This window comes from Prosopis cineraria, unplaced genomic scaffold (assembly GCF_029017545.1).
Source record: "Prosopis cineraria cultivar Desert tree isolate PC_DT_omini unplaced genomic scaffold, ASM2901754v1 PC6, whole genome shotgun sequence".
In the NCBI taxonomy this organism is placed as follows: Eukaryota; Viridiplantae; Streptophyta; class Magnoliopsida; order Fabales; family Fabaceae; genus Prosopis; species Prosopis cineraria.
Genome location: NW_026555337.1, coordinates 39,176,688 through 39,200,037, shown reverse-complemented (window position 1 = coordinate 39,200,037; position 23,350 = coordinate 39,176,688). Strand labels below are relative to the sequence as shown.

At 33.3% G+C, this 23,350-nt stretch overlaps 1 pseudogene; it reads left to right on the top strand.

The window, feature by feature from the left end:
* Positions 1-14,612: 14,612 nt before the first annotated feature.
* On the top strand, positions 14,613-23,083 carry LOC129314155 (uncharacterized; annotated as a pseudogene).
* Positions 23,084-23,350: the final 267 nt, after the last annotated feature.

Below are 23,350 nucleotides of genomic sequence, written 5' to 3'. Positions count from 1 at the left end.
TTGCATGTGAATTAATGAGCTTATGTATGAGGAATGTGTATATGTGGTTCAATGACTAATAATTTATGGCACAATGCTAAGAATTGGGTTGAATACATGACTTGATAAGGTGATCTTGTACATGATCAAGTTGTTAAATCATAAGATGATGAGATGTCATTGAGATGTCATTTAGCATTAGTTATGGTATTGGCATAAAGCTTTAAAGTAGGATTTATTTATGCATGCACTTGATTATGATATAAGTTAATCAAGCTTGCATTTTTGATATCTTATTAAGTAACATGGGCATGTTGCATGATCATGGATAGGTAGGAGTTCACTCAAGAGAGTAGGGAAATAAGGAAATCTAGGTGGTACTCACCAACACCCTGAAGCCTTGGTGTTTTAATTCTTGATTATTAGCCTGGATTGGGTATTGCTATGGACTGGGCAGAATGACACCCTATGAATTTAGAATGGGGGAATCCATGGTTCAAAACTGAATATGTGGCCTTGGTCGAGTCACCCCTCATAATTGAAGAGCAGGCCCATTCTAATCACATGGTTTGGTCCTATATAATTTTATAGCTCACAAATTCAGTCAGAAGCTATAAGAAGAGAAATAAAGATAGGATGCATATGATCATGAATAATTTATCATCATTTCATTATATGCCTTCTTGGTTAATGATCATTAGTCTTATGATACATGTTAAATATGGAAAGATTGCTATCGATGATTCCCTACCTAATGTGCTTGTATTAGCTACACTTTTATGCACTAAATTTATGTGCCCTAGTTATTGAGATTATATAATCTTACTGTCGTTATTTAATTCTTTCCCAGGAAATGCAAAGTGTGAGGCTAAGAAGGAAAAGGTAGAGACTAAAGATGCATAACCTTTTTAGTAAAGTCTCTAGTTATTCAATTATTGTATTTGAATACTTAATATTGCCAATATTAAGGTAGAATTATATTGCATTTACAAGTGTTTATGATATGATATAAACATTATAGCTTGAACTTTTATAAGTGTTTAGATTAAGTCAATTGTTATATGAGAGTTTATGTTTTGATGGTGTGATTGGGAGGGCTGTTAAGTACCTCCAGTTTGCGTAACCTCTTAGTTGATGGTAAGCCTTGGGAGGGAAGACTTGAATGCTTACAGCTTGTGAATGCAAGTAAACTGATATGCATGTTTAGTTATGAGTGAATTGTATAAAATAGTAGATTGTGATTGGTAATGGCTAAGAGGGGAGACACTTATTTAGTGTGCATGAAGCATAAATGCATTTATTGGCACAAAATATTCTAGGATCATCATTTGGCATCAGATTTAAGATATGATAGGAGCCATTAGTTAGATCTCTTATTTATCTACATGTCAGCATTTTGATCACCTTAATCAGAGGTCCGACAATTAATTAGGTGGTTTGAAAGTCTAAAAAAACACTATCTTAGCTATGATGTTATGAACATGTACAGCGGCAAAAGGTGTGATTAGATCCTCATTTCATTTAGATTGGCTGTGTGATGAATCATATTGTTGATCATGGTGAGTAGCCTCTGTGCCACAAGCCGTAACAGATGTGCAATTAGCCATGATAGGTGTACCAAAATCACCAAAATGTTTGTTTTACCCCTGGTTTGCCTAGTTTTAAATGCTCACTCATATCTCATGTTTCTGTAATTCTTTCCTACTCTGATTTTAAGTATATTTAAGAATTAATCTATTTTTTGAATAATCTTGGGATCCCATTATTTAAAAGAGTTTTGATAGGTGTTGATTTATTTATTTATGTCCACATTTAATCCTTAGTTATAAGGATTGGTGTTTAGTTGGGCTTAATTAAGTTAGGATAATGACGAAGGCCATTACAGGTACTAAATTCCAAACTTGGCTTCCATCAAACTAATTGAGCTCCTCTTGCTTAGGATCTATCCAATATGAGTCAAATAATAGAGCTTCTTCAATATTCTTTAACTCAACTTTAGAGATGAAGGTTGAGTAACCAACAATATTTTGTAACTTGCTTCTTGTATGAACTGGGTCACTAAATCTAATCACTTGATCATGAGGATGATTCTTGTTGTCCCTCCAAGTTATTAGTTGAGTAGGCTCTTCTTCTTCCATTGGTGAGATCTCATCTTGTTCTACTGACTCTTCTTGAGGTTTTTGAGGTTTCTTAGATTTGTAAATTATCTATCATCTCTGTGACTTCATCAATGTCTAATGCTTCCTTCTTTATTAGGTTCTCATCAAAGACTATATGGATTGATTCTTTTATAGTCTAGGTTTTGATGTTGAATAACCTATAAGCTTTACTTCTATTAGAGTAACCCAAAAATATTCTTATATCAGATTTGGCATCAAATTTGCCCAAATTCTCCTTCTTCTTATTCTTGTTGTTGTGGATGAACTCTTTGCTTTCAAACACATGTAGATAAGCAATGTTGGGCTTCTTACCCTTATAGAGTTCATAAGGGTTCATATTGAGCTTTGGTCTTACATAAGCTTTATTGATGATTTAGTATGTTGTGCTCATTACATCTTCCTAGAATAGTTGAGATATTCCATTATCATTAAGCACTGCTCTAGCCATCTTCATGAGCACTCGATTCTTTCTTTTGATGACTCCATTTCATTGAGGAGTTCTTGGAGTTGAAAAGTTGTAACTAATCTTGTTTTCTTCACAAAATTTCATGAAGTCTTCATTTTCAAATTCTCCTCCATAATCTAACTTGATAGATATATTAGAAATACTTTTCTCATTTTGGACTTTTTAGGAAAATGTACTAACCATATAGAACGTTTCATCCTTAAAACTAAGGAAGAAGTCCAAGAAAATATAAAATAATCAAGAATGACAAGTGTAAAAATATTTTTACTAAAACTTTTTACTCTTTAAGGACTCACCAAATTCATATGCAAGAGTTGAAGAGCTTTTTCAGAAGAAATAAAACCTTTAGGCTTAAAAGATGATTTAGTTTGTTTTCCAGATTGACATACTTGGAAAAACTTTTCTTAATCAAAACTTAAGGATAGCAAGCCAATAACTAGACATTTTTCAAAATCTTTTCAATTTCTCTTTTATTAACATGTTCCAAGTTCCTGTGCTATAAAAATTTTTCCTCAAATTTTTTAAGAAAACATTTTTGAGAAAATAGTTCTAGATCAAAATCAATGGTATAGTAGTTATTGTCTCTGTCCGCATAAATTATGATCTTACCATATCACTTTCTGTGGACAATACAAAACTTATAGATTTTGACTCTATTCCCTGTGTCATAGCTTTGGCTAACACTAATGAGGTTATGGAAGAGTCTTTTGACATATAAAATATCTTTTATGCTCACTTCCTTTCCCCTTTCCACTTTTCCAATGCCAGCATTATCTCCTCTTTGATCATCTCTAAAAGTAACATTACCAATTTCTTTTTCAAGAAGTTCAACAAACTAATTAATGTCACCAGTCATGTGTCTTGAGTGCTTACTATCAATGTATCACTTCTTCTTCGAGACAGTGAGGCATACTTGCAAGAAAAGGTCATTTCACTTTAAGTACCTACTTCTTCATGGGCCCTTTCTTGTTAGTTAGTTTGTTAGGTACCTTGGTACCTTTAGGAACCCATTTCATAAAGCTACTGGTGTCATTCTTCTTATGAAGGCAAGAGTTGACATGATGACCCTTCTTGTTAATTACAACAAGTAATAAAAAGACTATAAGAATGCACCGAAGGTTTGAAATAACTATGATAATATTTTGTGATCTTCTTTGGCTTCTTTTTAAAAGTGTGAGTTGTGGGATTATGCCTAATACCTGATTGATCAAAGATACAACACTGAGAGTCAATTAGAATGTTTAGCATCTTGGTACCTTAAGTGAACTTATCTAAATCCTTTTTTAAGGTGTTATTTCGACCTTTTAATGCAATGTAGTTATTACACAAGTCAGATTTATTTTCTTTAACACGCTTCTTTTTAAATGAGGTTTTTTATTTATCTTCTAGACAAGAAATTTTCTTCTTGGCACATAGAAGTTATTTACATTATTCTTGAAAAAGCTAAAACAAATTACTATACTCTTACCTCATCTGATTGTGGTTCAACCAAATCATCCTCTTCTTTTTGTGCTACGAGACACAAGTTGGAAATCTCTTCTTCTTCTCTTCATCAAAAGAGCTATCTTTCCAAGCGGCAAATGCCTTCTACTTTTTAGACTTTTCTTTCTCTTACTTCTTTTGCCTTTGTGAATAATCCCATTTGATGTGTCCTATCTTTTTGCTTTCATAGTAGGTGATAAGATCCTTCTTATCTTTCTCATACTTGTTAGAGGATCCTCTTTTAAAGTTCTTCTTTCCTTTGTAGAACTTCTTGAAGTATCTAACCATCATAGTGAACTCTTCATCTTTATCAAACTCTACCTCATATTCTTCCTTTATAGCTTTCAGTGTAATTCCCTGCTTTTTCTTGTTCATCTCTACTTTATACTATAGAAGAGTAGGTTCATGTTCTTCTAACAAACATCTAAAGATAACAGCTACTGATGGCAGTGATTTTTGGCTACCATTCCATTGGTAGACTCTTCACCAACTTTTTCATTACATTCGCCTTTTATGTAACAGTACGGAGCCACCCCTTGGGCCTCGACTCGGTGCTGGACTCTGGCCCATCACTGGACCAAAGCCGACTTTCCCACAGGTGGTACTGTGGTTATTCCTCACCACTGCCTCTCCAGGGTCTTTTGGAACCTCCCCAGACTCGAACCTCCAACCTCTACCACCTTAATGAAGTTGAGGCGAAGTCTGGTACCATTGAGACTCAATGGTACCAGACTTCGCCTCAACTTCATTAAGGTGGTAGAGGTTGGAGGTTCGAGTCTGGGGAGGTTCCAAAAGACCCTGGAGAGGCAGTGGTGAGGAATAACCACAGTACCACCTGTGGGAAAGTCGGCTTTGGTCCAGTGATGGGCCAGAGTCCAGCACCGAGTCGAGGCCCAAGGGGTGGCTCCGTACTGTTACATACAATTTTTTCAAGTGGTTAATTATATGCATAAATCTTTAGCTCTATTCCTAAAAATCTTTTTGAAAACAAGCTCAATTTTTTTATTTATACTATTTTAATTAACTTTACAACCACTAAAGGTAGATTGTTTTTTAGATAATAATTAAATTTGCTAAAATCTTATAGGAGTTAATCATAATTAAAGATAAAAGCACTAAGTATTTGTCACTTTAAATTGTGTTTTTGCTTGAAAAGCCTACATCTAGCAAGCAGTTATAAAAAGGGAAATGATCCCATAAAATGAAAAAGAAAAGAAGAAAAAAAAATATACATGCTAACTATCCACTCCACTAACTCCAACTAAACTTAGTAACTGGGGCCTTAGTCACCAATATTGGTCTTCACATCAAATAGCTAGGTAGGTATCAAGAGTGTGCTAGTAACACCATAAGAGAACCAGGTTCCCTAAGTTTGAGTAAATAGGCCCTTGTATCACCAATATGAGGATTCATGTTAAAAAGGACCTAAGAACATCCTAAGCTAAACGTTGATCAAGGTAACCAGGCCCTCGTATATAAGGATATAGAGGTTTATAAGGATCTATTATTGACTATAGAAGAAAGGCAATTCACTTAAATACTAATTAAGGATGACTTTGTAAATGACCTCAAGAGGGGGTGACTTGGGCTGATTAAAAAATAGAGTAAATTTATAGAAGTAATAAGAGAAGTGTAGGAACAAAATCACTAATCATGAAAGATAAGAGAGAAGAGCTTTGCATAGATGGTTTATCCTGGTTCGATTCCTACCACTTGAGTCTGCATCCAGTCCTCAGGAACCTCTTGAGATTCTAACTATATCAGTAGGATTAAATTGGACTCTTGGTTGCCTTAGTACATTAACAGACTTAGCTTCTTAAGAAGTTTGAATCTCTGTCCCTTACAAAGGTAATACCAAACCCCTTAAGCTCTCTGAGCTCAAATTTCTCTATTTTGATGAAGTAAAATAGGGATAAATAGAGTAAGTTCAAGAATAAACTATTACTATTATAAACTCTCTTTAAGAGTAGATATATAATTAATGAAACTCACAGACAATAAATATTTCTCAAAAAGCTGGTAAAAAAATAAATGCACTAATAATGACAAAGTTTTGTCCTTGTTGGCTTTACTGTTCTCTCTCTTCATTCTTCATAAATGAGTGTATTTATAGTTGAGAGTCATAAATAATCTGTTAGACTCATAAATGTTCTCGTTGGAAGTCAGTTATGCTTTGTCTTCTGCTATTCTCTGAGTTTTCCTAGATAACATAGCTTATTTGAGTTTCTCTAGTGCTTACATCAATGTAACAATACTTTAAGGTGGAGATTTCTCTTTACACAAAGTAACAGCTGTAAACATTAAATACTCTGACAGAAGTAAGTCAAGGTTATACACTAGTGTAGCAATTTAGCACGGGTGTTATGAATTAAGAAATAGTCACAAAGAGTTTGATCCAAGCAATAATTATGTTTAAATAGATTATAGGAAGGTTATAGAGTGAACACAATTAATTGTGGATGAAAAGAATACCTAAGAAAAGAGTTTTAAAGAGTTTAAGATTTGAACACATAAAACAGAGCATGAAGAGGCAATTTAGTACTGGTGCTTTGTCTTTAACATTAGTGTTAAGAGCAAAACTTGAAACACAACACCAATGCTATTTAGTTTGCACAGGTGTCAACTCATCTTAGAGAAAGGAACTATTACAAAAACTGGATAACAATACCAATGTTATCAAAAAAGTATTGGTGTTAAACAAGAAGAGAGTGAACGAGACAAAACTTTTTAAGGAGGAGAACAAGGGTAGCACTAGTGCTAAATCTCTATTACTAGTGTTAAATGAACATGGGTTAAAACCAAAAGAGAAGAGGTGAAAGACACTAGTGCAAAAAGCATTTTTCGCCACAGTTAAAATGTATTTTTGGCGACAGAAGACGCTCTGTGGTAGAAAATAGTGTGGTAGTAAATGTATATTTTTTACGACAGGTATAATGTAACTGTGGCAAAACATGCTATTTTTCGCCACAGGTGAAGTTGAGACCTATGGCGAAAAATAGCCTCTTTCGCCACGGGTGTACTTCAAACCTATGGCGAAAGATGCTATCTTTCGCACAGGTCCTACTTTCACCTATGGCAAAAGATAACAGGTCCCAGAGATACCTGTGGCGAAAGATGGTTTCTTTCACCACAGGTCCAACCTTCACCTATGGCGAAAGATGACAGGTCCAACCTTCACCTATGGTCTCTCTTGGACCTGTGGCGAAAGATGGTTAAGTAGCGCACCTTTGGCGACAGTTGTGGTTACAACTGTCACCAAAGATTTATGTTTTACCACAGTTACAACTATAACTGTGGCCGTAAATGCTATGCTTTTTTTTATATAATCACCAATAATTATATATATCCCTTACTTTTACAAAACCTGCATTAATACATAAATAGCAACTCCAGAGGCCAATACAATATATATATATTACAAACATTTCAACTAAAATCTCCATTTGAAAATACACATTTATAATGTTTCTACTCTAACCCTGTTAATTCTAAGAAAAAATGAGACCAAAGATTCCGTATATGTCTCAACTCTCGCTTAGAATATGGCTCTAAATTTTAGAAGTACTGCAATTTCAATAACAATATATATAAATAATAACTCAAGTATATAACAAATTTCATAATATAAATCATTATTAATAAATTATTACTTGATCAAATGAGTAAATAATACCTTAAGTGATGATTTCATACATAAAAATCATTACATAATAACCATACTCTACACTTCCTGGTTGTTGAGGACACTATAAAGATAATAAAAATAATGAAATTTATTAAATCAATATTATAATCTTCATTCTAATAAGAGAATAAATTTGAAATACTTACTTGCATTTGCACCCACTTAATTTCATTCTTTTTCTTGTCAACCATTCCCGCTGATTTTCAATATGTTGCTAATGATCTATTTACCAAATATACATACTTAGAAAATATTAAATATATGTTATTAATAATACAAAATAGAATTATTTAAAGACTTACAATTCGATTAAAGACTTCATATCATCGCTTATTTCCCTTCGTAGTGAACAAAACTAGTATATAGTATTTTTATACGGGCAAATGACAAGAAGCATCCAATGATGACTATAACATATTAATTTATATTAATATCACATCATTAAGCAATTTTTTATTAAATTGAGGGATGAATTTAAAATTTAATACCTTTCAATAATTGGTAAAAACCAGCACCTCTTCTTTTGCCTACACATCGTCTTTCCAATATAAGAAGCTCTTTGATTTACTTTCCTGATTGCAGTTAAAAGTAGAGACAAGAACCCATAATTATAATCGACACCGAGTTTGGTGCATATCTTATGGAGGTACCTTTGATAATAAAAAATATGTTAGCAAGAAAATAAAAATATTAAATATTAATCTAGAAATAAAAATGAACACTTACATAATAAACACTTTAATTATTGCTAAGTCCAACCAGTCAAAAATAATGAGATCATTAATGTCTTTTCTGGCGACTCTGAAAGTAATAGGCTTCCCAACAATCATTTCGCTTACTTTTATTTTATCAGAAAATTCATTCATATCAACCACCACTGAAGCCAACTGTTTCAAATAATCTTGCACCAGTTGGGGATTAGAACCCAGAGATTCTTTTAACTGTAGGAGTTCCTATAATTACTATATAATAAAAATTAAAAATACCTATAAATTTAATTAAGAAATATAAAAATTATAACTTTTCATACCTCATCGGTAACCTGTCGGGCTAGTCTTTTCAACCAAATAATAAAATTATGCTTAGCTTGTCCTACTATTTACACCTCCTCAGTAGGGAATAACACAAGAGCATTGGCATCCACAACCTCTTCAACCACGACCTTTACTTGGTTATGTTGTATCGGTTGGTGGTGCACTATAGCTGCATGGTTATACACCTTTCTATATGTAACTATTCGTTTGCCATGATCCTCCACATAAAGTATGCATGGCATTCCTTGCTCTAATAGGTCAAGATCAGACCCTGGATCTGGAACACCACCATAGTTCGGTGCTTGTTGTGATTGCATATGGAGATTGCTAAATATTGATTGCATTTCCATCATCATACTTGATTTGCATTCTGCTATCATCATTTGTACTTGATGCATTGGTACAAGATCAGGACGTAGTGGTGGTCCAAAATATTGTCTTATGCCCACACCTTTTAGAACCCCCCTAACACGACCAGAGTGCTCTTCACTCCCTAATGATGTGGCCAATATATCCTTCCTACCAGTAGAAACAAAGGTCCCCTAAGAGGATGCTTCTGTAAGAGCATCTTGGAACATGTAATCAACCAATGCAATTAGTAGACTTAAATCATATAATTGAGATGTTGACTGTAAAGATACTTACAATTTTTTCAGCCACTTCTCTAGCTTCCGGTGAAATATACTCTCCTTTTTTAGTCATCCGTCCTCTCTTCCATGCTTGTGCACGATTAATAGGAGATGGAGGAGAAACATCTTCAACATTATCAACCCCCGCCGCTTGTCTTTTTGCTTCCCACTTCTCTTGAGTCATTATGTCATAAACATATGCATACCCTCCTCGAGACATAGTATGGTTATATAGATTTTTCTTCCGATGCTCTTGACCCCTTTGACTTTTTTCCTATTAACAAACAATGAAAAACATTTTTGTTAAAATAAAATTTTAATAATACTAGTTTAATATAATATTTTTCCTTCGCTTACCAAAAATTTAGGATTGTGTCTACTGTGAACAAATCTTATCCATGTGTCATAATCATTGAATGGATGCGTCATAATCAATGAATGGATACTTCTCCCAAGGTTTTTCCACGCCGATATCATTGTCACTATCATCGTTTTCATTGTCATTCTTGGGAAACACATATTTTCTTGTAAGTTTGGACTTAAAGTCCCTCCATCGATCCCTAGCATATTTTAGCCATTTGTCTTTTAGAAATGGAGTTTCCTTTATGTCATATGTAATCTGCAAAAACACGCCAATGTTAAATTTAGTGACAACATATATTTCAAAATAAAAAGTAAATATGATATAAAGCAATTAGAAATACCAGTATTGTTTCCGAAACATCATCTCTATCACTTTCTTTTACATCATCCCACTCTTCATCCAAGATGCTAATCTTTTGACAAGCCACAAGACCCACAAAACTCTTAAAAATATTTCCTTTTTTCTTATCAATTGGTTAGCCCTTTTCATCGAAGTCAAGATGAATCTTTCCATGTGCTTGGGCTAACTTAGTTAGTCGCGTGGCGCCTCTTTTACCTCTATTAGTCTTTGCTTTTTCAGTGCCATTGCTACAAGGATTTTCCATAATTCTCCTGAAATAAATAAGATAAATAATATTAGTAGCAAAAAATATAATAAATTTAAACTTATATAAATAATGAAAGCATAAAAAACAAAAGAGATAAAATAAATTCACTGATAATATGTTACCATTATAAATATATTTTAATTCTCCTATAAGCCGTCATCATGATCAGTTTTAACATCATAGACGTCATCAAACAAGGGTTGAGTTGGCATAAAAGGAGGAATCTCTTCAATGCCAAAACTTGTTTCATCATTTTCATCATGAGAGAAGAGACTTTTTCCCAATAGTACGATGGACAACCTTTTATCAACTGGATCGATAACATAAAAAACTTGTTTTGCATGAGTTGCCATGATAAAAGGCTCATCCTTATGTTTTGCCTTATGAAGATCCACTAAAGTAAAACCTAATTTATCTTCTTGAACACCATTCTTAATATCAACCCACATGCACATGAAAATGGGCACCTTAAATTTAAAAGTAATTAACTTCCTATATCTCTTCAATGACTCCAAAATATGATGAAGATGCCACAGTTGGATTTTTATCTTTAGCACTGGAAAAATGAGTTGCCTCAGCTTCTACCATTACTCCACTATTTTGCATAGTGCTATTATCATCTTGTATTTTTGTATAGAATGAATACCCATTAATGTCATATGCACTCTAAGTTATAACATCAAAGTTAGGCCTATTAGCTAACTACCTTATTGTATCATAAACATTAGCCTTCCAATGATCCTCCTTTACCCTTGCCCTAAACCAGAGTGAAAAATGTTTGTTATACTCACTTAATAACCATTTATCGGGCTTTTTAGGGTACCAATCCCTTAATTCATTTTTGTGGGCATCTAAGTATTCCTGAACATCATCGGTGTTATTCAGAATGTACAGATGTGCTTGTTGCATTTCTTTATATGTCATATGCTTTATTTTCATCCCTCGTGTCCCTTGCCCATGAACTCTCATTCCCTCATGGCGAGACTCAGGAACTCCGATAGACTTTACTTCGGTTAGGTTTTCGGTACAAAACTCGACAACCTCCTCAGCAACATATCTTTCAACAATAGAAGCTTCTGGACGATGGGGATTCTTCACATACCCTTTAAGAATTTTCATGTACCGCTTAAATGGATACATCTAACGTAGATAAACAGGGCCACATAACTTTATCTCTCTCACCAAATGTACAATTAAGTGTACCATAATGTCAAAAAATGAGGGAACAAAATACATTTCAAGTTGACATAAGGTAATGACAACTTCATTTTGCAATTCGTCTAATTTTCCAGGATCAATGACTTTGCCATAAATTGCATTAAAGAAGACACATAATCTGATAATTGACTTTTTCATCTTTTCATCCAATATGTCTCTAATTGCTACTGGGTAACAATTGTTGCATTAGTACATGGCAATCATGAGACTTCAAACTAACTAATTTTAAATCTTTTATTGATTCAAGGTTCTTGATAGTTGAAGAATATCCTTGTGGAAGCTTAATACCATGTAAACACTCGTAAAAACTTTTTTTCTCTCTCTTAGACAAAGTATGAGGGGCAGGGCTCATGTAAGTCCTCTTTCCTTCTACTCTTAGACCCAAGTTTGTTCGTATTCCCATGTCGAGTAAGTCTAACCTTGTTTTAAGTCCATCCTTAATCTTTCCCTTTATGTCTAACAGTGTTGCAATTAGACTGTCACACACATTTTTTTCCATATGCATCACATCAAGATTATGTCTCACCTCAAGGGTGTTCCAATATGGAAGATTGAAAAAGATAGACCTCTTCTTCCACTGATTCTTTTGAGTTTTTTTCTGACTCTTACCAAATACCACATTGATGTCTCTCACCCGCTCATATACCAAGTTTGTAGTTAATAGCTCTGGAGTTTCATCATACTCTTGATAACCATTGAATCTTTTTTTCTGCTTGCGATAAGGGTGGTCTCGTCTCAAAAATCTTCGATGACCAAGATAGACTGTCTTTTTTCCCGTGTTTTAATTGTTGATGGGATGTGTTTTCTTCACAAATAGGACATGCTTTATGCCCTTTCACACTATATCCAGATAGGTTTTCGTATGTAGGAAAATCATTTATCGTGCAAAAAATCATAGCTCACAACTTAAAAGACTCATTTTGATATGAATCAAACACTTCAACACCTATCTCCCACATCATCTTCAAATCTTCAATCAATGGTGCCAAGTAAATATCTATATTATTTCCTAGTTGTTTAGGGCTTGAAATCATCAAAGATAGCATGATATATTTGTGTTTCATGTATAACCATAGAGGAAGATTGTAAATCACTAACAGAACAGGCAATGAACTATGTTGACTACTAAGACTACCATAAGGATTCATTCCATCTGTACATAGTCCAAGCCTAAGATTTCTAGGCTTATTGCCAAATTCAGGAAATAATTTATCAATTCCCTTCCATTGTAAAGAATCAGCTGGATGCCGAAGCATGCCATCTATTTTTCTCTCATCAGCATGCCATCTCAAGTTCTTTGCCTCACTTGAATTAGCGAACAAACGTTTAAACCTTAGTATTATAGGAAGATACCACAACACCTTCGCTGGAGGCCTTTAGTAATAGAATCATCACTACCATCCATTTCTTTTACTTTATAGTGTGATGCCTTATAGACCGAACATGCATCCAATTCTTCAAAATCATTTCTATATAATATACAATCATTGAGGCAAGCATGTATCTTTTGGTACCCTAAATCCATTGGACACAATATTTTTTTCGCCTCATAATAACTACTGGGAAGTGTATTACCCTTTGGAAGCATCTCTTTCAACAATTTGAGCAACTCTGTGAAACTCTTATTACTCTATCCATATCTTGCTTTCAAGTTAAACAACTTCAACACTGCTGTTAGTCGTGTATATTTTATGCACCCTGAATACAAAGGAGTTTCTGAATCATTGCACAAGCTATCATATTTGTGCACCTTCTCAACAGCTTCAACGCTAATATCACATAACATATCCTCTATTTGATCACCAAAATAATCCATATCATCATTCACCTCTTGTGGCACATTACGTTTTCTAGATTCACCATGCAACACCCACTGTGTGTTTGCTTTATAGAACCCAAAACAAATTAGGTGATCTTTAATCTCAACAGGACTTCGTCGCAACCCATTAAACATTTAACACAAGGACAATAGAACAGTCCTTTATCATTAGGAGCATTATTCTTTGCAAATTCCAAAAATTGATCTACCCCTCTCTCATATTCGTCACTTTTCTGCAAAGAATCTATCCAACTACGGTTCATCGTTACCTAATTAAAATATCAACAAATAATTTATGATTTGAAATTTTAAAAAATTTGACAACATAACGACTTATAAATTAAGATTTCCTGGGAACTAAACCCTCCAATTAAGCCTATTAATTTTCAATAAATCACCAATTTCAACTAATTAAATGCAATGCACGATATTATCTACTAATCAAGTATCCACACAATTAAAAAATAATAATAATGTATCACCTAAATAATTTACATTTTGTAATTTAAAAAAATTGCTTGCACAACAACTCAATAAATAGAGATTCTCCAAGATTTAAAACAAATTTAAACTAATTTTACTCAAGGCATGATGGATTATAATTAAATTTAACAAAATTAAAATTAAAAATATGCATAATTATAATTAGAAAAATAAAAATCAAGTTTCAAAATCAAAAATGAAAAATTCTAGGCAAAAGGATGAAAATTAAGCTAAAAAAATGACAAAAATAATAAATTGCAAAAAATAAAAAATAAACTGCAAAAAAGGACGAAAATTAAGCTAAAAAATGACATAAATTACAAAAAAAATTAGTAATAAATTGCAAAAAAATAAACTGAAAAAAGGATGAAAATTAAGCTAAAAAATTAACATAAATTGCAAAAAAAAATTGCAAAAAAAATAAACTGAAAAAAGGATGAAAATTAAGTTAAAAAATTAACATAAATTGCAAAAAAATAATAAACTGCAAAAAAGGAAAGGAAAACCTTTAGCTGGCACCGGAGGAGCCAATAGGCAGAGGAGACAGTAGGGTGGTAGAGCTATGGTCGCCGAGAGACGAGCTGGAGCTGGAGCTGTGGGCGGACGAGCTGTGGGCAGATGAGCTAATGGCGGACGAGGAGTTGGGGGAAAAGGGGGTGAGCTGTGACAGACAAGGGAGCTGGGGCAATGGGGGCTGGAGCTACAGCGGCTGAGGGAGCTATGGGAATGAAGGCTGCGACGGACGTTTTAGGAGCTAAGGGTGAATGAGAATGAATTTATTGAAGACATACGGCGACAGGCGTCATTAACGCCTGTCGTCGTAGGTTCTGATTTCAAGCATATTAAATATGCTTGAAATCAGACATATTTAATTATTTATATATATATATATATAATGAATAAATATTTATAAAAATTAAAATAATCCTAATTTTATTAACAGTTCAAATTTAATATGTCTGAATTCAGACACATTTAATATGTCTGGATTCAGGCATATTAATAATTTAAATAATTAAAAAATTTATGTAAAATTTTAATTATTGATTAATTATTATTTTTTATGAAATTAAGGCATATTAAATGCCTGAATCAGACATACAGTGACAGGCATTTATCACGCCTATCGCCATAAGTTTTCCTGATTTCAGGCATAATTAATATGCTTGAAATCAAACATACTTACGGCGACATGTGTTCTTAATACCTGTCGCCGTAGGTTTCTGATTTCAGGCATATTAATTATGCCTGAAATCAGAAAAATTAAATTTATTTATATATTTATGATAAAATATTTATAAAAATGAAAAAAATTTTTTTTTTGAAAATAACTAAAATTATATGTCTGAATTCTAAACTGAGACACATTAAATATATATATATATTTCTTAATAATTTAAATTTTTAAATATATATATTTCTTAATAATTTAAATTTAAAATTTAAATTAATGATTTATTTTAATTACATTATTTGTTTAAAGGCTTGTTAAATTATTTACGACGACAGGTGGATTGTATGTCTGTGGCCATAAATCTTACATTTTCTTCCTTATTTACATTTTTGCCACTTTACCTTTTTTTACCACAGTTTCCTATAAACTGTGGCGAAAAATATGTAGTTAAAATTATATTTTGTACTAGTGAGAGCAAGATAAGTAGCTCCAGTGCTAAAGGCACAGTACTGGTGCTAAAGATACTTAGGAAAAAATTAAGTTCCAGAAAGTGATTTTTAACATTGGGTCCAATTGGAAATCTTACACAAGGATACTTAAGTATTCAAAAGTCTTATAGATAAGTTAAATACTTAACTAGGATACACAGTATTGGTGCTAAAGATACTTAGAAAAAAAATTAAGTTCTAGAAAGTGATTTTTAACATTGGGTCCCATTGGAAATCTTACACAATTCAAAAGTCTTATAGATAAGTTAAATACTTAACTAGGATAGAATTTCTTTGAAAGAATAGGATGAGGTATTGGAAAAGATTTTGGACCACATGGTTTGGAATACATAACCTACCTCTTAAGTTAGTTTTAATTCAATGTTTAGCCAATTACCTTATTTATGATTAAATAACCTATGAAACACAATCTTTTCTTTATTTTGTAATCATCAAAACCAAGGTTCAACAAATCTCGTTGTACTAACTTAGAAAAAGAAATAGGTAAAGCTCAAGGGTGTGGACAAATTCATCTCAATGAGGTGTTTTAAAATTAAGGCATTAAGTTCACTCGCTGTGGAGGCACAAGCAGAGATGTTGAGTTTCTCTCACACAATGAAACCTGGTAGGTGGGTTGAATAGTTAATTCTTATTCAGTGCTCTCAACAAAAATCCTTTTGTTCTAATTCACTATAAGAAATAAAGCCAAACGTAATCAGTGTTTTCTTTAGGACAGGCAACAAGATAAGTGTGGGAGGATTTGAGAAGTGAAAATTTTATTTATATTTATTGGCATATTTTACCCGTTTATTTGAGCATTATTATATAAATTGAGAGAAAAATAATATAAAATTGCCCACTTAGTAAATTTGGTGTGTTTTCAGGAAAAGGGAGCAACAAGAGGTAACGAGAGGCCTAAAAATGCAAGATCAGATTCAAAGCTATAGACACAATGCATAAGGCTTCTCTCTATTCATGGATGTAACCAAGGCGAGAGAAATCATGCTCTCTCTTAGTCGCCATTCCCAGAAAAAGTCTGAAGAACTCTTCTCTCATGGACAAGCAACCCTGAGATAAGGCTAAGAGCTCTCTGACCCAACCATGCATGGACAAGCTCAAGTGAAATTCTTCTCCACTTGCGGTCATCCCAGGCTCTAACATTCGTCCCCGTGCGGAGACCAAATAGAGAAAAGCGCACTCGACAATTGACCATGCTCGGACATCTTTAAACTAAGCCCAACCACGTGCAGATGTTTGCAAAAGACAAGTGGAAAGCTTTGATTTAAGACCCAAATGCAATTTAAATAACATCTTTTCAAACTAGATAAGATAAGAGATGTAATTTACCTGATTTAAGGGCAAAAAGGCCACGGAAAAGCTATAAATTAGCCTTCAAGAAATCTCCCAAGGTATCCAATCAAATATACTCAGAGTAGAGGGGCATCACGGAGGCTCGAGAATGTCACGTTTGATTTGGGATTTGAAATTCCTCCTTTGATTTTTTTCATCTCTATGCATTTTCTGAGATTGTTTTTAATCATGTTTATTTCTTTCTAAATTGCTCGTTAGGGTAAGAAGTAGCTTGACTGAGATGTAATTTATTTATTTTGAATTTTATTCCTATTGAACATATGAATTTGTTAATTATTATTTATTTGTTCCTTTTATATCTATGTCCTTTGTTTTTATTCTTATCATATCTTTGGCCACCGTATGGTATCTCTGTGGGACTGTTCAAAGAACTGAGAAGTGAAGAATGGGCATAGACCTAGATATACTTGAATAACTGAATTAGAGATAATTTAGGAATTCAAAGCACTTTTAATCATAGTTTCACGGTTTATATAGGGTCTTAATTGGATTAGCGAGAGCTAATTTAACCTTAGATACAACCTAATACATTGAGTGGAAATTAGGGTGCTTTCGTAACAATTGTGCTATACTTGAGCATGAATAATTGGATAAATAAGATTGGGTATCCCAGGTGAACCTTGAGCCCTTCGTGTTTGTTGATTGGAATATTTTCTTTCGCATAACTGCTTTGGTTATTTAATTCAAAATCTTTTATTTGTTTCTTTAAATAACAACGGTTATCTCTATTCTCCTCTAGGTATAACTTGGATACTTTGGATTTTTACTACATCAAACCTGTGGACTTGCAGAAGCAATCAGTGAGCCAATGAATATAATTAAAAAAATGTCAATTTATTAACAATCAGTTTCCACTGGGAAATCCTCAACCATTGTCTCAGCCAGTTTAATTACTTGGTCCAACCTTGCGATTCACAACAATAAGAGAACCTAATTTCATGAAATTAATCAATTATTGATGGATGAGTAAAATAGTGACTTTGTGAATTTAATATTCTTATATCTAATTTAAATAATCAATATCTAAGTCACTATTAAATACTTTTTATCTGAATAATTTTTTGTAAATATAAATTTCCAAACCAATTGCTAGAAAATAATTTAATTTGGATATGGTTTTTAAATTAGAGGGGTAGGCACTGAAAGTGTGAAATTACAAGCGAGATTGAACTGACGACCTCCCATTTACAGGAGAGCTTGCATCATTACATGACACTAGGCTATAAGACCATTGGCATTAAATTGGGTAATTTTTTTATCTATGAAAAATTCAATCATTCTTGTTAACATTCAATAATTAAATAATTTAACCATTCATTCCTATGTCCATATATGTTTGGTTATATATTCTTTCTTGTAATTAACTTTATCTAAGTTCTCATATTTCTTTTCCATTTTGTTTAACTATAAAATTTTATTAATGATTAGAAATCGGAATTGAGAAAATATCCAAATTTATTTTCCTCAACTCTCTTTATTTTATATATAACAAGAGGAGCAATATGCAGATTTCTTGCACCATGACGAGTTGTTCAGTGGTATCAAGTGGAGCAGCAGCAAGATAATAAAATAATGAGATATTTTAACTGGGGACGCTCGATCAAGTAAATTAAAGAATTAATATTAAGCATGATGCCCTGGTGGACAAGTAAAAGTAAAAAAGGTAACAAAATATCCCAAAATATCTCTATATGACTCTCATTTCGTCTAACACCTCGGTGAGAGGAATTCCTAGTCAGATTCAGCACTGGGAGAGTTTTGAAGTATATGACCCTGAACTTGAAGATGTGGACCCAGGAGTTCCAATATTCTCGTTTTGATCATTGTTGGAATCTACATGAGACTGCAAGAAGCCAGTGTACAGCGTATCTACTCCACGTACGTTAGGAACTGAATTCATCAATGAAGGTGTGTACGTGGAGTTTTGTGGAGATCTGCTGATCTGGAATACAAAATGTCGATTCTCCAGTTTTACGCCATGTAAAAGGAACTCAGTTATTCACTCCTGCCAATTTATAAAGTCGTCATGTGTAGAGAACCCATTATACTCAGTGTTCTGTTTTTTTTTTTTTTCATAAGAAATATAATGTGTGTGCTAGAAACAGTTTTCATGCAATATCTTTACAAGTGGACGGGTCAGTGCTACTATGAGATAAAAGGTTAAGTGATATAATTAGAATCAAATATTGAGACAACAAATATAATCATCATCATCATCATCATAAAGAAAATTCCTTGTCCCACTAATTTTATGTGGGTCCATCTTTCATTGTATGCTTATTTACTACCCCTTTCATTTCTCTTTGTAGGAGAAAAAAAAAAACTGTATCATACAGTTTAAGAAAATCAATTAACTATAGTAATTGTGTTTGAAAATAAAAAAATCAGACTATAATACCCTTTAGTAATTGTGTTAATCAAGCATTCATTAATTCTTTCTTATGATTAGGAATGATAAAATTATGAGGGGTAATTTAAAAATTTTGCAATAAATGCCTATTAGAAATTTTGCAATAAATGCCTATTAGAAAATGTGATTTTGCTAATATAAAAAAACAAGTTAAAAGTGGTAGTTTTCCCCATAAATAAAAACGGAGGGAGTATGTTTAAGTTGTCTGCAGATGCCTTTTGCAAGAAAAATCTCATCAACTCATAAGGCAATCAAGTAATTTCCCAATAGCCTAAATCATCCTATAAATTGCTCGTCCTAATGAAGTCTTGAATATGCACTTCAGAAATTTCATACAGGTGCTTTTCTTCATATTCCTCAGCTTCAATGGCGAGCAAATTACGAAATAACAAGACTTGGGTGGCAAGTATGGTGTTCTGCTTCTTGATGTTGTCTTTTGTTCATATGACAAAGGCAGGTCAAGGCACAGTCACCCAAGCAAAGGAACTTGAGATTCAAAAGCTATTGAATAAGTTGAACAAACCAGCCGTTAAGTCTCTAAAGGTATACAATTCATCTTCTTCCACTAGTTTCGATGATGACTCACATTTTAATTCAAATATATTGCTTCTGTGTACAAGATAACTTCAGCAAAATATATTTAGCCATTATTTTTAGGGAAGATTGATAGTAAGTCCCCCCTTGTGGTTAAAATTGTGCTGGAGGACCAAAGGATAAGGGTGCAAGCAGATAGGCTTGGAATTTTATGGCTATCTGCTCCCATTTGCTTGTAACCTAGCCCAATCTACTTGTACCTTGGTCCTTTGACCTTCCTTCACAGTTTCAATCCCGAGGAGAGAATTACTAGCAATTTTCCCTTATTTTTAACTTCTATAACATTTAAGTATTTCTCGTCCATGTTTACACCGTCACATTGGGGGTGAAGAAAGACAATTACTAGTTTCTTTTCAGAAGAAATTATTTTGGGGATTTATAATTTATTATTGTTTTGGTTAACGTTTGATGTTAAAAAAAAAAAAAAACAGAGTCCTGATGGAGACATAATTGACTGTGTGCATATTTCGCATCAGCCAGCCTTTGATCATCCCAAGCTGAAAAATCACAAAATTCAGGTAAAATAGGTTACAATTTTGTTTTATTGGATTTTCTAACTCAATTCTGAGGCCTATCATTTCTATCCATTGAAGATGAGGCCAACATTTCTTCCAAAAGGAATAAGAAGTTATCCAGAATCCAAAACAATTGATCAAACGTGGCACCAAAGTGGAAGTTGTCCAGAAGGAACCATTCCAATAAGAAGAACAACAAAGATGACATAATGAGGGCAAGCACTTTCCAACGATTTGGGATGAAGGATAACAAGAGTCTCCCTAATTTGTCTAAGTCACTTTACTCTTCCACAAATATCCATGAGGTACTTATAATATTGGAAATGTAAAATATATTTATTGTGTTGTGGAAATTAAATTAAAACCTTATTGTTTGATCTTTTCTAATTAATCAGGAAACCTTGTCTTGTGGGTAAGCATGGCAAAAAGGTTGTAACATCACACTAGGGTTTTATACAGCCTACTCCTTCCTTCTCAATTTATTAGGTATTTTTTGGTAAAATTACACATACTAATAAAATATTTATTAAATATGGTTTGCAATTTTAATATTTCTATAAACTATCAAAAATATCCTTTATTAATAAGAGAGGGGGAGAAGGAAATTCATTTAAGGAGTAAAATAATGAGGGGTAATATTGGAATAATCATTATTAATGAAACCTCTTTTTTTTTCAAATTATTATATTTTGGGACATCAAATCATCTTCAAACATATTTTATAAAATGGGACGAAAAGAGTATTAAATATATAGTATACACTTCCCATGAAAAAGCTTGTTTGTGTGTTTTGCATGTTAAATATATTTTTCGTGTTTCTTTTATTATTTTGGTGGCCGTAGTATGCCACAACTGAAGTGGTGAAAGATAAATATTATGGAGCCAAGGCAACCTTAAACGTTTGGAAGACGAATATTCAAAAACGCAATGAATTCAGTCTGTCTCAAATTTGGGTGATGAATCAGGATGATGATGACAATGTGGAGAGCATTGAAGCTGGTTGGCAGGTATTCTATAGTTTAATTTCTTTCACATCACATGCACGCACGAGTACACTTCAAATATTTCTTCGAGAAATATTGCTGTATCTCTGTCTAACTCTATATATGGTAAACTGTTCCATGATCTGGGGAATTAGATCCAACCAATGCTATATGGGGATGATAGTCCAAGACTTTTTATATATTGGACAGTAAGTTCAAGTTTCTTATCAGCCCAATTTCTTGTTTCTCCTAATCAGTCTGTAATTTTTTAAGGTGTATTTTTTTTTTCCCTCATCCAACAGGTTGATTCATATGAATGTACTGGCTGTTATAATCTACTATGTTCTGGCTTTGTTCAAGTTTCCAATGCAGTGGCATTGGGAGGTGCCCTCCCACTATTATCTGTCTATAATGGCACTCAATATGGATTTTCTCTCATTATTTGGAAGGTACTTATCTTTTTTTTTTCCCAAGAACATTGATACCTTGAAAAATAATACTTCCATGTGATGATATTGTTAGAAATGGGGAGCAGTTGTCTTGGAAATAGGAGAGAAAAAACGGGCGATAGGCAGCGGAATGACAATCTCACTTTAACTTATATATTAGTTAAGAATAGGGATTGATCACTCTGAAACGGAGAGAGAACAAATGGAGGAGTGTCAAGTTGATCATTTTTCTATTATATTATATATTAGTTATTAAGCTCAACACAAAAGAGAAAACAAATGGATGCTCAAATTATGGGTTATTTCACTTTACTATATTTATTAGTTATTAAGTTCAACTTTATTAATATTCTCACATCGGCTCAAGTCAATTGTTAGGAATCAGGTGGCATAAAGATACCATATTTTAACCCAAAAATTCAAGGCTCAAGTTGATGATTCCTTCCATATTATTATATATTAATTATTAAATTAAATCACATTTTATTCTATGCGAGACTTCTCATATCAGTCCAAGTTTACTTACACTTAAACAACCTAACAAATATGAATCCAAACAATTTAAATTGCTATATGTAATTGAAGAGTAACAAAGATATAGTGGTAGCTCTAATTCAACACGAGGGCTTACCATTAATTAAGCTTTGATCAATATTTCTCTTAAATTGTACGTACTTGTATGTATACTATATTGTTAGAGATGATCCTAAACAAACATGCATGATGATGGTGATGGTGATGATGACATCAATAACGAGCAGGATCAAGGAAGTGGAAACTGGTGGCTGCAATATGGAGGTAAAAATGCGGGATACTGACCAGCTTCTATGTTCGATGACCTGTCCGAGAGTGCAACAGTAATACAATGGGGTGGCGAAGTGATCAACAAGAAATCTAATGGCAGACACACAAGCACAGGAATGGGAAGTGGCTATTTCCCTCGTGAAGGGTTTGGGAGGGCTAGCTTCTTCATGGATATTTCCACAGTTAATAAAACTAATTATCTCGTCAAGCCTGATCACGTCAGAGCTTATGCCAGCAAACCTAAGTGCTATGATATTATGGAACTCAGCTATTCTAGTAGTGACTGGGGGGCCTACTTCTATTACGGTGGTCCAGGAAGAAACCCATATTGTCCATAATTTAATACAAATGAGGAAGATATTATAATATGCATGAGTATGAGGACTTAGAATAAAAGTCTAAAGATATCTATCTATGTTAAGCAAATAAAGGCATGCATTGTGTCTGTAGCCTTATCGATCACTAGTACTGTAAGGCCTCATGCATGGGATATATTGTATGCAAGCCCTGGCAAAATAAGACTGGCCGGAGAAAATTTCAATTCTTTGTAGTGTTTTGTGTGACCATTGTATAATATAATGTTATCCGGTGTTTGATTATGCATGCATGTCGTATGCTTTTGCCTTGGATGGGATAA